The 17,843-nt window shown below is 39.5% G+C and overlaps 1 pseudogene; it reads right to left on the reverse strand.

The window, feature by feature from the left end:
* The window catches only part of LOC120930452, a 35,104-nt pseudogene extending 18,053 nt beyond the window's left edge, over positions 1-17,051 (reverse strand).
* Positions 17,052-17,843: the final 792 nt, after the last annotated feature.

Raw genomic sequence — 17,843 nt, forward strand, 5'->3', positions numbered from 1 at the left:
GTACCTGTTTTTTTTGTTAAATAAATATTGGTATCTTTTATCAGACCGTCTCCTACCAGTGCCGCGAAAAGTTCCTTCCAAAATCCCTTCCCTTTTCCCTTGACCTAAATATTGACGTTCACTGGCCCCAAGCAGCCAAATGTTGTCAAATTATTTTGGTCTCATTATTTCTCATATATATATATATATATATATATATATATATATATATATATATATATATATATATATATGAAAATTGATCAGTCTTGGTGTATTAATGGCCTTTCTGATTTCTTGAGACCCACAAATGCCAGAACAGCATAAATATCCCCCAAATTACCACTTTTTGGAAATTACACAGTCCAATGTATTTAAAAAGAGGCATGGTGATTTTTTTTGAAAAGAAAGAAGAAAACAAAAGGCGCCTCCAGGTTAAAACGTTAGTGAAGCTTTTAATACACAAATGACAGTGTAAACTTACATTGTAAAATCTTAAAATCCGGTAGAGATTGGCTTTTTTGGATTTGGAATTATACCATCTAGATAATGCCATTCACGCTAGAAACTATTTCAAACCCACTGCAGGCAACTCGCTTTTGCATTTCAAAAGTTGCCACTATTTGAAATGGAAGAACAATATACCGAGAGGTCAATTTTGCCGGTTACGGCGAAACTGCACCACTACCATCGATTACGCTGAACAAAGTGAGACACTGACTAAGAAATTACGGGAAAAGGGGTATCCCGAATCGTTAATAAAAGAAGCATATACTAAATATGCACAAGACCATCCCAATGAAAGAAAAAAGCCTCTGAATTCTGATCATTCGGCCCGTTTCATCACCAGGTTCCACCGAGAACATAAAAAGATGGAACTAATCCTAAAAAAACACTGGCCCATCCTCTTGGAGGATATACATCTCAAAACCATACTACCAAAATTGCCCAAAGTAACATATAGGAGAGCGCCTAACATAAAAAATAAAATAGCTCCAAGCAAATTAAAATCTATTACCCCTAACCAATTACATCAGTCCTACTTGATACCTTTGATAGGCATGTTTCAATGCAAAAAAGCCCTATGCAAAATGTGTAGTTTTGTAAAACATGGCCAAAAAAACTTCACTGATAAAGGAAAAATGTACACTTTCACTGAATTTTATAATTGCTCTTCTGACCACGTCGTCTACTGCCTTCGTTGCCCTTGCCATTTGCTCTATGTGGGCCGCACGATACGCCCACTCAGGCAAAGGTTCGGTCAACACCGCAGAAAGATAGAAGGCGGGACAGATAAACATAGTGTCCCCCAACATTTTGCCAAATTCCATAATAGTTGTACTGATAAACTAGAAGTATGGATCTTGGAACAGATCCCTAAAAACCTTACTGAAGCTGAAAGGTTCTTTAAACTATGCGAACGCGAGACATACTGGATATACATCTTAGAAACCCTCTCGCCAGGTGGTATAAATGAAATGTTGGAAATTTCCACTCTCCTTTAAAAAGTCCATCCATATAATCTTTCCAATCGTAGACATTAATAGATACGGAATCAATCACAATATTAATACTTTCTTTTAAAAAAATGACACTAAAATGCTTCATCTAAATAATAGATTGACGTTCAGATTTAGATACAAACTTTTACCATCCTTGGTATACATACATATTTTTATATATTTTTCTTTTATTAAATTAAAGCTATATATTTTTATTTTCTTTTAACATATTGATTATTTACACATATGCATACCTCTTTAAAGAGAAATATTTTATCTATCTACTTATCATTGGTTTTCCTGTATTCCCCAAGGTATTCCAGAGATATATCTAGTTGTCACTGGAAACAAGCCCATATACCAACCCCCAACGTTTATCTTTTTATGTGGTTTTTCTAAAAATAAGGATCAGTTCCTATTTTTATCCACAAGATGGCGCATGTCTAAATACTTACAAATAGACTTTCTCCACGTCCTTCCCCATGCTTGAGAAAGAAGCGCGTTTAGTCATCCGACGGCGCCAGCTTCGAAACGTTGTCGCACTTGGTGACGTCACCGCGGCCTACGCTGCGCTCCGGGCCTCGTTTCCACTACCCCTCCGGAACCAGCTGTCTCACAGCAAAAGAACGGACAGGTATAGGAGTGTCCTCGGAGAAAATAACCAGCACCAACAACTAGCCCGGATAGACGTCCCTCTCACCCTCCTCCCTCAGCATCTGATCCAGCTATTTCCCTACCGGATTTTAAGATTTTACAATGTAAGTTTACACTGTCATTTGTGTATTAAAAGCTTCACTAACGTTTTAACCTGGAGGCGCCTTTTGTTTTCTTCTTTCTTTACACATGTTTGGAGTCCCTGCTCTGGTCTCCCCTGCTTTGAAAGGCTTGCCCTGGGACAGCGTTTTTGGGACAATCAGCTCTACACAGAACAGTGTCTCTTCCTTCATGATCCACTGCATCACTAACTAATCCCAGGTTCTATCATATATTTTTATTTTTTTATTTTTTATTTTTCATCTTCATTTTTTAATTTTTGTTCCAATATATATATATTTTTTAAAATTGTTTATTCTTGTAATAAGGACTCATCTCCTATCCAGCGGACTTTATTCTACCCCTGTGTCATTTATTTTGCAGCGCCACAATTTTCTTTGTTGTATCTGTGATTTTTTTTGAGGTTGTCATTTTTTGGAAAATAATAAAAAAAAAAGTTTATTTTTTACATTCTGTCACCATTGCAGTAAAGCATCGTTATATAACTGGTGTGGTGGTGATCATGGATACGGACTAGTGACAGTATGCAAAAAAAGTTATATATTTTTTTCAATTGTGATAATATTTTTTTTGTATATACTATATACTATATACATTACAGTGCTAAATATTCAACAAATAAATAAGTCCATACACAAAAACCATCATAGGGAAAATCCCAGTGAAAAAATGTCCATAAAGTGCTCTTTGAGTAGATTCATAAAACATCAGTGCTTCATACGGTGCTCTCTCCCACACAGAAAAATAATTATATGCCTCTTACCAGAAAGGCTAGATCTCAAATGATAAGGATCTAACTCTTTTTAACCAGTTAATGACTGGCTCACGAACATATACGTTGGCAGAATGGCACGGCTGGGCAAAGTGACGTATATTTACGTTCTGCCTAGTGACACTGATAGTCTGCTCCCGATGATCAGTGATGGGTCACTCGTAGGCCACACCCCCTAACAGTTAGAATCACTCCATAGGACACACTTAACCCCTTCCTAGCCCCCTAGGGGTTAACCCCTTCACTGCCAGTCACGTTTATACAGTAATCAGTGCATTTTTATAGCACTGATCTCTGTATAAATGTGAATGGTCCCAAAATAGCGTCAAAAGTGTTCAATATGTCCGCCATAATGTCGCAGTCACAATAAAAATCGCTGATCGCTGCCATTACTAGTAAAAATTGAATATTAATAAAAATGTCATAAAACTATCCCCTATTTTGTATATGCTATTATAACTTTTGCGCAAACCCATCAATACACGCTTATTGCAATTTTTTTTTGACCAAAAATATGCAGAAGAATACGTATCGGCCTAAACTGAGGAAAACATTTTTTTATATATTTTTGGGTATATTTATTACAGCAAAAAGTCAAAAATATCGATTTTTTTTCAAAATTGTCACTCTATTTTTGTTTTTAGCACAAAAACTAAAAACCGCAGAGGTAATCAAATACCGCCAAAATAAAGGTCTATTTGTGGGAAAAAAAGGACGTAAATTTTGTCAGTTAAAGCAGCACAGTGCCGAATAGCAAAAAGTGTCCCGGTCATTTGGAAGCCAAATGGGACGGGGCTGAAGTGATTAATATAAGCCAGGTGAGATTTTCCACTCTCCAGGCTCCGATGAGAAAGGTCCTTATTGGTAAGGTGTTCGCTTTGCCCGGATACAATATGTTTCTCATATATTTCCAGCTCCACTGATCATCCTGCTATAGATGCTTTGAAGCATAGGGGATTTCAAGAAGGGAGAAACTTCATGTGTAGTATGTGGTATGTGTGGTATGATTCAGGAGGGGGACCCCCCATTTCCTGACCTGCCAGGCTGCATGCTCGCCACAGCTGTGATCAAGTTTAAATATTTTTCCTTTAGAAATTTCATTATTTCTGCAGCATGTTCTATACACTGTACAGATGTTCCACTTTACAGGCAGACTAAGGGGACCCCCCAGGCATGATATTTAAAGGGATTTTTCATTTTTATTGTTTCACTTTAAGCATTATTAAAATCACTGCTCCTTTAAAAATTATCATTTTAAAAACTTTTTTTTTTGCATTGATACGTGTCCCCCAGGGCAGTACCCAGAATTTGCATGTTTACTAGAACTTTTTCTCTATTTGAGATGTTCTGGTGCGAACTGAACAGGGGGTGTTTGGCCCATACCTAGTGACTACTGTGCTGCTCACTGTTCTAATTTCTGTAGAGAACTAAGGACCTGTACAGCATTTTTTGTCAGATTTGTACAAACTCATGTTTAGTTCCTGAAGTAAATATCTACTGTAGATATTGTTTCAAACATGTTATTGAAAGAAATATAGTTCAAGTCCTCAGACAAATATTTGTAGTATAAACAAAAAAAAAAAAGTACAAATATGAGAAACAAGGCTTCTCAATACCTTATACAGAAAATTGATATTTCCATAAACTTATACAATTCCATGTCTAATTCAAGAAAAATATTGTTAGAATAAAGAAAACATGTAAGGTAAACTAGGAAAAATTTTAATATCTAGGTGATATAAAATAATAACAAGTTTATGTCTGGAGGAGACTAGGTTTTCCATAAGATTAGTGGAAAAAAAACATAGTTAAATATGGGATAGTGGGGATAAACATATTTCAAATCCAGGACCAAGATCCAACCATGTGACTTGGTATATCCTGGGGAAAGCAACTAATAAACGAGCCATCCCAAAAGTCTCCTAAGTTAAAATGTATCTTAGGTAGTAATTAATTAACTATTTGTTTAAGTTTTAGTGTGTGAAGAACCCATAAGTCGTTAAGGGGGGTGGGAGTTGGGGGATAGGGAGGGCTTGTAAAAAAAAAGTGGCGGATGGCAGATGTAGCCAGAATGGGTCAACAGTCAGTAAGTCGAGGGTATCATATAAAAGATAGTATATGAGATGGGTATATAGTCTCAGGTCAATATTAGGGATAAATCAAGACCAGGTGGTTACTCTGGTGCCAGATTCACGTAGCCCGGGCGCAGCGTAACGTAACCGATTTATGTTACACCGCCGCAAATTTTCTGTCTAAGTGCCCGATCCACAAAGCACTTACTTGGAAATTTGCGGCGGTGTATCGTAAATCCGTCCGGCGCAAGGCGGGCCAATTCAAATGGGGCGGGTACCATTTAAATTAGGCGCACTCCCGCGCCGGACGTACTGCAAATGCTCCCGATGCAAATTTCCCAACGTGCTTTGCACGAAATTACGACGCGCCAACGTTTTGTGAATCGCGACGTGAAAAAAAGACTTGCGCCGGGAAAAAGAAAAAATTTTAACAAAATTCAAAAGCGACGCGGGAAAGACGTGTATACTTTTACATGGTGGAGTAATTTTCCACTTTGTAAAAGGTGCCCTATCTTTGCGACGGCAAACTACCACTCGTGGCGACGTAACGACGGGAAAAAGCTCCGTGGATCACAGTAACTCCTAATTTGCATACCCGACGCTGGTTTACGACGCAAACTCCCCCCAGCGGCAGCCGCGGTACTGCATCCTAAGATCCGACAGTGTAAAACTATTACACCTGTTGGATCTTAGGGATATATATGCGTAACTGATTCTATGAATCAGTCGCATAGATAGAAACAGGGATACAACGGCGTATCAGGAGAAACGCTGTCGTATCCCTTTTGTGAATCTGGCCCTCTGTGTTTAACTGATACCAACAAGTTCTGACTATGGGACAGATCCACCAGATATGTAGATGTGCACCCAGGTCAGTACAGCCTCGAAAGCAATTTTAGGGGTATTGGGGGAGGAATTTTGATATCCTAGCCGGTACTAGGTACTATCTGGTGAGTACCTTGTAATTGGTCTCTAATGCAGTTATGTTTGGAGTGGCTGCTTTAGTAGCCTGCCAGATTTGAGGCCAATTTAGCGTGTCTGGTTGGAGGTTTAGATCAGTTTCCCATTTTGTAACGTAAGATAAGGTGGAAGAATTTGTGTACAAAAGCAGCAGTGCATACAAATTGGAAATTAGTCCACACCTATGTGGATCAGTGTGGCAAGCTTGTTCAAAGGTCACAACGTTTGGGGTAGGAGGATCTGAGGAGACATTCTGGGATCATTTTTTTTTAAGCCATCTAAAAGTGTCATTAAGTGGCAATGCATGAGTTTCCTGAAGTGTAGCAAAATAAGTATTAGTTGTGGATTTGTAAAAATTATGGGCTCGTATGAGTTCTAACTTTGACCAGATTTTGAAAGATGATGGAAATGTCCAAGCAGGATACAAAGGGTTATTGAGAAAGGAGAGAAGGGTATTATGTTTTGATTTAAGACCAAAACAAGATCTTAATCTATCCCAGATTGATAGGGTATTGTTTTATGATAGGGTTCGTTGTGTTGTGTTGGCGAAAGCCATAAGAGATTTGCTATGGAGAAAGGGTCACAATCGACTGATTCTATCGTAACACAAAGGGGAATTTATTTAGTGGCGTGGTATTTAGGGAGTTGAGCTAGTTGGACTGCATAATAGTATTTGGAGAAATTAGGAACCCCTAACCCACTATTGATACGGGGTGTGTATAATGTTGGTCTGGAATACAGGGTTTAGGTTTACCCATAATAAGTTGGAGATCTTTTCTTTGTAGGATTCATAAGTAATATGCTGGACCCTGTATTGGGAGTACTCTGAAGAGAAATAAAATCTTAGGGAGTATAGAGTATCTTGAATCCTGAGATTCTACCTAACCATGCTAATGGTAAAGAAGACCAGTTCTTCATAAAAGAGGTAAGTCGAGTCAGCATTGGTGGGTAATTTGCAGTATATAGGTTAGCTGGATTAGCAGTAAATGTGATACCTAAGTATGTTATTTGTGTTGAAGACCAGGTAAATGGAAGGGATTCCTGCAGTTGAGTTTGTAAGTCCGGTGGAATTGAAATATTTAAAGCTTTAGATTTTTTGGGGATTTATTTTGATCCCTAAAATTGATCCAAATTTGGTAAGAATGTCAATGAGATTCAGAGCTGATCAGAGGGGTGAGGTGAGAAATATTAGGACATCATCAGCAAACATACACAATTTATGTTGGTGACCTCCTAGTTCTAGGCCTTTAATATTTGAATTAGAGCATATTAATTGGGCTAGGGGTCCAATTGCCAGTGCAAAAAGCAGAGGGGAAAGGGGACAACCTAATTCCTCTTTCAATGACAAAGAGGTCTGAACGGAAACAGAGTAGGAAACAAATGCTTTTGGGTTTCGATATAAGGAGGATACCCAACTTAGAAAATGCATTACAAAACCACACCGACATAAAACAGATGTAATATAGGGCCATGAAAGCGAATTGAATGCCTTCTGTATGTCTATGGAGAGGAAGCAGGCAGGGATGTAGCGGGAACATGCCATATGTGCTAAGAGTTGTCACCCGCTTGTCTAGATAGAATAAACCCAGTCTGATCTTTATGTATCAGGGTTCCTATAATTGGGTTAAGTCAGTTAGAAAGAATTTTAGCCAGTAACTTAGGGCCAGATTCACAGAGCAGATACGACAGCGTATCTCCTGATACGCCGTCGTATCAGTTGTTCTATCTATGCGACTGATTCATAGAATCAGTTACGCATAGATAGCCATAAGATCCGACATGTGTAATTGTTTTACACTGTCGGATCTTAAGATGCAATACCGCGGCCGCCGCTGGGGGGAGTTCGCGTCGTAAACCAGCGTCGGGTATGCAAATTAGGAGTTACGGCAAATCCCAACGGTTTTTCACGTTCGCTACGTCGCCACTAGTCTAGTTTCCCGTCGCAAAGTTAGTTGTTTTTTTTGGTGCCTTAACTTTACACAGCAATCGTATTGCTGTATAAAGTATGGCCGTCGTTCCCGCGTCGAAATGTAAAAAATAACGTTGTTTGCGTAAGCCGTCTGTGAATACGGAATTACGCTACGCGCGTCGCCGTTCGAAAAAATGACGTCACTTCGCGCAAAGCACAGCGGGAGTTCGGAAACGGAGCATGCGCGGTAGGTCCGGCGCGGGAGCGCTCCTAATTTAAATGGCACACGCCCATTTGAATTGGCCTGCCTTGCGCCGGAGGCCGCCGGCGTAGGTTTTCATTGCAAGTGCTTGGTGAATCAGGCACTTGAGATGAAAAATTGCGGCGGTGTATATACGTTATGCCGCCGCTCATCTACGTGAATCTGGCCCTTAATGTCTAAATTAAGTATAGATATTGGCCTATATTTGGACCAAGATGTATGATCAGCAGTTGGCTTAGGTATCATAACTATGGATGCCAGGAGGGATTCAGAATGAAAGAAATGGCCTAAAAGAAGAAGGCTTCAGCCGGGAGGGGGACAGTATAGTAGCAAAATGCTTATAATAGGTTGCTGAGAAGCCATCTGGGCCTGGGCGTTTGTGTGGTTTCAATGTATTAATTGCTGCACAGACTTCTAAATCAGTGATTGGTTTATCAATATTTTCTTTTTGAGTAACAGATAAAGCGGGAAGTTGAATGGAGGATAGAAGGGTATCAAAATGTGTTTGATCAAATTTAAGAGTATCCTGATACAGGTTAGAGAGTCTTCTACAAAACTCATGAAGAATTTTCTTAGGGTTGCTAGTGTGGATGTTTCTGGTTATCTGAAGTCGGCTTGGTTTAGGAGTATAGTCAGCTTTACGCAAGGCTAAAGCCAAAAAAAGTGTTTGGCTTATTAGCTTTCCAATAGAAGGTGTGTGTAGTTTTTCTAAGAATTTTCTCAGCCGAATCAGTCAGAAATAGATCAAGTTGTAATCAAGCTTTTTTGTAGGTATGTTTATAAGACGGAGAGGGCATATTTAGAAAATTCTCCAAAGCTTTAAAAAATGAAATGTGTCTTCTAGTTATTTTTGAAGTCGCCTTTGTTGTTTACGTTGGTATGATGTTTTACTAATGCAAACCCCTCTGATAGTTGGTTTAAGAGTCTCCCATAAAGTCAAGGGATAAATATGTTCCCTTGATGTATTACTTATACCATTGATCAAGGGATCAATTAGATGTATTGTTTAATATGTAGTCTTGGATAAAATTTTCTATGTCCTGTTTAGAATTAGAATTAGTTAGTAGACTGTCATTCATGCAATAAGATCTGTAATATGGTCATGGAACCAATGAGGAGAAAGATGTCACGACCGCATTATGGTCAGACCAGAACCACGGTATGATTATAGAATCTTGTATGAGGGGTAAGGTGCCGATATTGACAAGGAGGTGGTCTATACGAGAGAATTGTTTGTGGGGATGACAATAGTGTATCTATTGTTTCTTTTTAGGGTTTTGTTCACACCATGTATCAAGTAAGAAGTAATATGTATATACAAAAGTTGTGCTACTAAGTGAAAAGGTTAATGTATATGAAAGCAGCTAGCATTGACAATATAAACATATGTGAATAAAAATGGAAAATACAAATTAATTAGCTTTTTTTACTAAAGACAAATCCACTTTGCACTACAAGTGCACTGCAAGTTTCCCATTCCTTGAAGATATTCTGCCATAGATTAGTGTAGCCAACATGTCTATGTGTGGGTGGATTTAGAAGGTGAATATTTTGACACAGATATTGATTCTTCCATTTCTGCTATCTTGTTTATTCGTTTGACCTGGCTCTCAAACAACCCCTGGCTCTCAAACAATCCCTATGATGCTAAGTGCCAACATCAGACCCCCTTACCCCTTTTGGCAGACTATGCTCTACAACAAACCCCTTGTAACATGTCATTTCTAATATCCATAATACATTATGGGCAGACAAACAAGCTGACACAGGGAAATATTGTAAAACATGGATTTAAGACTTAGAACTAGACCTGACTGAGGAAAACTGGGAGCTCATTCACTGTCATGTACATAAAGACTCCATCAACATATCTACGAAAGAAAACAACTATAAAATCTTATCTTGCTAGTACATAACACCATCCCTCCTCTACAAATTTGATCCGAATATCTCTCATCGCTGCTGGAGATGCCACCAAGCAAAATTAATTCTCCTACATATCTGGTGGGATTGTCCAGCCAGCCAATAATTCTGGATGGAAATACACAAACAACCCAGGTGACCACTCACCCCTTAGACTTAACCCAAGCACAATATCTTCTTCACTTCTCACCATCCTCCTCCACCTTACTTTAAATATTTGGCGATGATGATGGTAAATGCAGCCAAAATGTGCATACCAGCACTTTGGGGATCTCCTAAAACCCCCTCCATTCCTGATTGGTACAAATGAATAAACAAGGATTTTTAATAAGAGAGTTAGAAGCAACGATGTGAAGCAACCATTAGCAACTAGGAAGATATTTCAGTTCATCAATATAAAGCTGTTGGCACAACAAAATACAATCCTGATCGGTTGTTAAAGGCTGTGGTACTTTACAAACTGCTTTTTTCTGGACTAAATTATATAATTTTAATTGTGTAGCTGATTGCCTAACTAATTAGTTATACGATTGAACTTGCAGGGGGCAACATATGCTTTATGTCTACATTTTAGCTTCCTTTGTAGTAATCAAACTTTCTATGAATATTTTTTAGCTAGTAGAAACAATGGATTCTGTAAACAAGAAGGATTGCGATTATGATAATAAACTCAGTAATTACATTATGAGGCAGCCCTGAAGTACTGAACACTGTTAGTGTTCCTAACCTAGAGCAGAGTGAAGTTAATTGAGCAATCTATTGAATTATGTTTAGTCATTTTGTATTGTAGCATATTTAAATACATTAATATATATAGAATAGATAGATAGATAGATAGATAGATAGATAGATAGATAGATAGATAGATAGATAGATAGATAGATAGATAGATAGATAGATAGATAGATAGATAGATAGATAGATAGATAGAGGAATTGTGGTATTTTAGCTTCCTTCTGTATTTCTTAGTATGATATTGATTTATATAACTAATAAAGACACGAAACAAAATGCATTCTGTTATTATTTTTTAAATATACAGTATACATTTATCTGTCATAAACAAGTGTTGATATTGGGCAACATATTTAAGTGATTGTAAGAGGTGTCTTGGGGACGCTATTAAAACGATGAAAGGATAACTACTGTTTCCATGTAACATTTTCTTTCAAGTCGCTGCAGGGATTTCTGTGTGGAGTACATGCTTTTGCTGTCATTTGGAAAGTATTTTTTGTCCTATTTATAGCAAAAGAGGGAATAGCAACAGTTTTATAATGTAAGATAATTTTAGCCCATTGTAGTAAAAGTTATTTGTAGATGTCAGTACAAAGTGTAAATAACCCAGTTCACGGCAAATGTGGGAATATTTCTTTATGTTTATCTTTATTTAGCTGATACAGCTTTTTTTTTTTTTGGAAGGCTGAAGCATTTTCTTGCTGATGACACCAAACATTCTGCAATGTAGCATATAGAACAAGAAACATAGCCTGTATGAATAGTAAACTGCAGCACGTGTTTTGGATTAATCAGATGTTAAATGACACAGCAGGTAAATGTAGTTTGAAGATGACTTCTAAACACATGTATAGGCTTCATCTAACCATGAACTGACATCAGATGCTTTTGACTGTTTTGATACAGCTGGCTAGGTACAGTAACCTAAATATCCATTACATCAGGCAGGCATCTGTCCTAACTGAAGAATTATTATACCATATTGTCATCTCTTTCTGAAGCCTCGTACGCAGGGGCCAGAATCTTGTCAGGAAAAAAACGAGATTCTTGGCAAGAACCTCTTGCCCCCCAAGTGTACACACACTCCTTTCAAAAGAACCGCGGTTCTTTTGAAAGGCAAGAACGCAGTGACGTCATCGCGTATGATGAGCATGTGCTTGTCACATTCGATGCCGTCGCTGCCGTCTTGCTTCACCCTACCTATGCCGTGGAAGCTACCGCGCATGCGTCAAAGTCATTTCGAGCATGTGTGGTTTCCACGGCGACAGGTAAGTATACAGACGCTCAGGTTTCTCGTCGGGAAACAGGCCGACAAGAATCTCAATGAGAAAATAGAGAGCAGGATCTCTATTTTTCTCGTCGAGATTCCGGGCAGATTTCCAGATGAGAAACATGAAAGCCTTGTACACACGCTCGGTTTACTCAGAAAGCTCTGCCAGCAGTTTTCTTGCTGGTTCTTGCCGAGAAAACTGAGCGTGTGTACGAGGCTTAAGAGCAAAACCAGGTTGTGTATTGCAATTATTACATGGAGTAAGGCCCTATTTACAAAATAACTCCCCCCAAGTAAAGATTACTTACTATGTTGAGGGGTGGGGTAATTTTTAAAGGGTCACTAAAGGAATTTTTTTTTAGCTAAATAGCTTCCTTTACCTTACTGCAGTCCTGGTTTCATGTCCTCTTTGTTCGTTTTTGCTCTGATGTTGCTGTAATCCTGCTCTGTTCTGGACACTTCCTGGTTGTCTGTTTCCTGATCACCACAGTACTAGGAGATTCTAGTTTCGTTTTCCGAACCAATACTGCTCTATGGGTCTGTCCAGCAAAGAGGCATCAAATAACATGCAAAAACTAAGCTAGATGCAAAAACGAAACTGAAACTAGGAGGTACATTATATGATTGATTTGTATCTATTTTTAATCGTTTTTAAAAGGAATCAGTTATCTATTATGTCTCTATACCCTGTAAACAGTCATTTCAGCTAAAAAAATGTTTTCCTTTAGTGACCCTTTAACTTCTACATGGTCTAAATCACTGTCATGAACCATGGTGTAAATACTTTTGCATCACACTCAACTTCCTGGCATAAAATGTTCATCTTTCCCATCAAGTTACCATTGCAGCAAACCTAACCACTAGAATCTTGAGCATATATTAAAAGGGCACTGCAATAGCACTTGCTTGTTCTGGGATTGTCTCAGGGGCTATGGCTGGTCTTAGCTGTTTTCTGAGCTTAAAGGATAAGTTCACCTTTTTGGGCAGAATTTAACTTTTCATAATAAATAGAAGCGTTTTCCAATGCCATTTCTGGCCCGGCTATCCCAATATGTATTTCTCTGACTTACCTCATCCACAGGAGGTTTAAGATCTTGTCATTTATTTGCATTTTTAAAATGATTTTCAGATTCCATCACTCCCTGTAGAATCAGCGGTAGGCAACCTCGGCCCTCCAGCTGTGGTAAAACTACAAATCCCATCATGCCTCTGACTCTAGGAGCCATGCCCGTGATTGTTAGGGTCTTGCAATGTCTCATGGGACTGTAGTTTCAAAACAGCTGGAGGGCCGAGGATGCCTACCCCTGCTGTAGATCATCTCTCAGCTTTCACTTCCTGTCAGGTCATCTCCCTGAAGCCTTCACTTCCTTGTTTCATCACAGAACAGTGTGTGATAGGATGTGTTCACCACTCTGGACCACACCTCACTCCCTTGCAACCATCTTTCACCCACTTACTATACAATCTGACTGTACAAACTACTTTAAACCTCCCATCAGCTATGTAGTACAAGGGCCTGTCTGGCTGTATACAAATTGAATGGATTGTTCAAGTGTGTTATCCTATTCCACCGTTCTGGTAAATCTAAAGGAAACGACGGCCATACTTAACATTGGTACGCCGCATATACGCCTCATATAGCAGGGGTAACTTTACACCGGGAAAAGCCTAACGTAAACGGCGTAACTGTACTGCGTTGGCCGGGCGTACGTTTGTGAATTTGCGTATCTAGCTGATTTACATATTCTAGGCGTAAATCAGCGTATACGCCCCTAGCGGCCAGCGTAAATATGCAGTTAAGATCCGACGGCATAAGAGACTTACGCCGGTCGGATCTAATAGAAATCTATGCGTAACTGATTCTATGAATCAGGCGCATAGATACGACCGGCCAGACTCAGAGATACGACGGCGTATCTGGAGATACGCCGTCGTATCTCCTCTGAGAATCTGGCCCAAAATGTCTATTGTTTGACTTTGTTCAAAATCAAATCAATATTGCTGTATCTGACAATTTAATTGAGACTTGTTATCTCTCTATACAATTTAGAGGCTCCTGATGAAGCGATTACATATCACAAAACATGTAGAGCTCGAGTTTTTCATTGTGGATCCTGTGGACTCCCTATCGAGGAGATTTTTGTACTCATTATAGGCATCTACTATATAGACATCTCTGTAGAAAGTTACCTATAACATTATTGAGTCACTCCCGTCAGAGGGTTATCGCATGATCCCAATTTTGTATTGTATTTATTCATATATATATTTTTTATGTTTATTTAGATGTATTTTTCTATGAAATATTACATTTTGTATTTTTTTAATTATGTGCCTACAAAGTCAATTTTTCCTCAATTGTTCTTTATTGACATTATGGTGGACACATCAGACACTTTTGACACATTTTTGGGACCATTGTCATTTTTACAGAGACCAGAGCTATAAAAATGCACTGATTACTGTGAAAATGACAATGGCAGTGAAGGGGTTAACCTCTAGGGGGCGTTGTAGGGGTTAAGTGTGCCCTAGTGTGGGATTCTTACTGTAGGGGGGCGTGGCTGGGCGTGTGATGTCACTGATCATTGTTCCCTATGACAGGGAACAGACGATCACTGACAAGCTACTAGAAAGAATGGGGAAAGGTTTGTTTACACTTACCTCTCCCCGTTCTTCAGCTCTGTGACCCGATCGTGGGGCACCGGCGGCAATCGGGTCCGCGGGTCCCATGGGCGCGGTCATGGAGCTTCGGCCTGAATCGCGAGCACGCCGCCGGTGGCGTGCTTGCGACCCACGGCTGGGTTCTTAAAGGGGACGTACCTGTTCACCCTTGTGCCATTCTGTCGACGTATATCGTCGCACGGCGGTCCTTAAGTGGTTAAAGTTGTGTTGTGAAATTGGTGCCATAGCCTTAAAGGCTCCAAGGACAACTGCAGTGACACTGCCAAGGAAGAGCCTGACAATATTCAAGATGGTGCAGGTCCACAGCAGAGGGTATAAATGAACCACATCCTGGCAACTGTTTATGCCAACAAATTCATAGTAGCTGCCAGACTGTTCTGAATTTTCACAGTCATATAGATCACAACAGTAGCATGTATGAGTCCTAATTCTTAGTTGACATTGACTGCTTGAAGGAAAGCATGTTACTTCTGTCTGCTGTGTGTCATAAGCAAGTCCTGATCCACTTGCATAGAAAATACATCTCCCATTATATAAAGGTCTTGGTTCAATATGTCGTGCCACAAACACGCCATCAACTATAGCACAGCAGAACAATGCTACCACACCAAAACTGATAAATACAATGGCAGCTACTAGCATTTGTTTTTGATTTTCTAAGATGATTTTCAATAATACCTAAAAAAGATCCAAAGCTGAAAAAGGATCCCTGGATAGTCGCCTCCAACTGTTATGTTCTCTGTCCTAGTGGTTGCAGCAAGACCAATTATCAGTATACAAATTGATGCCATAGGAAGAGCCATGGTAAACCACAGGGATGTCTTCTTTCTTTTGGCAAAGTGGTCTCGCTGATGTTGGTCCTCTTTTACTGGGCAGCCAGAGGAAATTGTCCTGGTTATGCAGGCAGTGCCATGGAAACCCAAAACTAGTTGTACATTTTTTACTGCATTTGTCACCTGCTTTTGAGGGCAAAATGTGTATTTGCTTCTGTGTTTGGTGTGCCCTTAACAACAAATGACACTGAAAGTTCAACTAGGGAATTTTAGGTGTATAAGGATGGCAACATACTATACAATCTGATCTCTGTACAATCTCCTTTACATATAAAAGAATATATAATAGGAGGACACACCATCTATCCAATCACTCTGTATCCAATCAGGCAGGCCCTTGCACTACATCAGGGAGTTAAGCATGCAGCCTGAGCCTGTCTGAAGAGACGCTGGGGAAACCAGGCAAATGCATGTGTGGAGTAATGCTGGGGGTACTGTGAAAACTTATTGATGGGTAAAGGTGTGCTAATGAGGTCAGCTGGTAAACTCCTTCCTGTGTCTTACTGGTTTGTCTGTCTCTGTTTGTATACCAGGGGGTCTCTGAAGTGTTGAGAAATATAGCAAGGGCTAAAGTAAGGCCTTGTTGGAGAAAAAAAGTTAACTTAGCCTTTAATTCCACCAACACAACACTCTATAAGAGGGATTTGAAGCATTTACGTAGACCTTCACCCTAAATTGATATTTAGTTTGCCCTGCTTCCTCCTCCCTCCCTTTCTCACATATGGGTATTAGACATGTGCACACTGAAATATTTTGTTTCGTAATTTTGTTTTCGTCCGAAAAATACATTTATTTAGTTACTCCCGAAATTTGTTTTTATTTATTTTGTTTTTCGTAAAAAAAATGCATCGTCCCAAAATCCAAATTAAGGTCGAATCTGTCGTTGAAGGCTTATGGTGTCTGTCGAATGTTCTAAAAAAAAAAAAAAAAAAGAAGATTCGATAGAATCTTAAAAAAAAAAAAAAAATTGAGAGGGGCATGCGTGGCATACATGTCCTGCTGAGGCTCCCCTTTTCTCAGGACTTCACGGCCAGCATACACACCTGAATGGAAGGGTAATTATTTCAAAAGCTTACCCTGGTCTTCCTCAGTACCCTGGGAACATTTTAAGATGGTTTATGGAGCTGTCCCGGGAAAAAATAAGATGAAACCCATCAGGGATAATTCATCTAGAGGCCCCAGTAAAATGCCTAAATCTCCTCACACAGTTTTACCTCACGCTGCCAAGCAGCAGTTGCAGTTAACTCATGAACTATATGATACAGACTGTGAGGACAGCACCATCTGCCAGCCACAACAGACAGGCTCTTTACACCCAAATGTTCTAACTCAAATAGAAAAAATGCTACAGAAAGCATTAAAGCAGACCTCCGACCATATTACCGAGAAATTAACAAAATAAATATGTGACTTAGGTCAGCGCACAGCTGAATTAGAAAACAGAGTGGATGACATAGAAACTAATGTAATGATTCATGAAACTGAATTGGACACACTTAAAGATGAAAATTTCTCGCTGCAAACTCGTTTAGAAGATTTTGAAAATCACGCACGTCGCTCAAACCTTCGCATACTAGGTATACCGGAGTCTATTATTGATCTACAATCAACAATTACTGCCCTATTTCAAGAGTTATCACCGTCAATTCCAATTGAGAGACTGGAAATGGACAGAATACATAGAGCATTAGCACCGCGCAAATCTGAAGGTCCCCCCCGCGACATAATTGCGAAATTCCATTTCTTCCACACCAAAGAACAGCTTATGGTCGCTGCAAGGAACAAAGAATCCCTTATCTTCCAAGGCCACCCGTATCAGATCTTTGCTGACCTTTCCCCAATAACAGTCGCAAAACGGCGCTCAATGAAACCCTTATTACAAAACCTACAACAACATCAGATCCCATACCAATGGGGATTCCCTTTTTCACTTCGCTTCACATATCAAGGTACCAAGCACTCATGCAGAACCCCTGATGAACTACAGAACACCCTACAAAAACTTCATCTCTGCGAAAGACCTTCAGCCAGCCCTCGCCGACGTACAGCATCCAGTTCTCCACCAAATTTCTCCAAAGTCCAAAATGACAGAACCAGACAAAGCTCATCGAAGAGGGGTCGATTCAACTCTCCAAACCAAGATACTCCAGACTCAATGGACTGAATACAT

The sequence above is a fragment of the Rana temporaria genome, chromosome 3, assembly GCF_905171775.1.
Source record: "Rana temporaria chromosome 3, aRanTem1.1, whole genome shotgun sequence".
NCBI classification, from domain to species: Eukaryota; Metazoa; Chordata; class Amphibia; order Anura; family Ranidae; genus Rana; species Rana temporaria.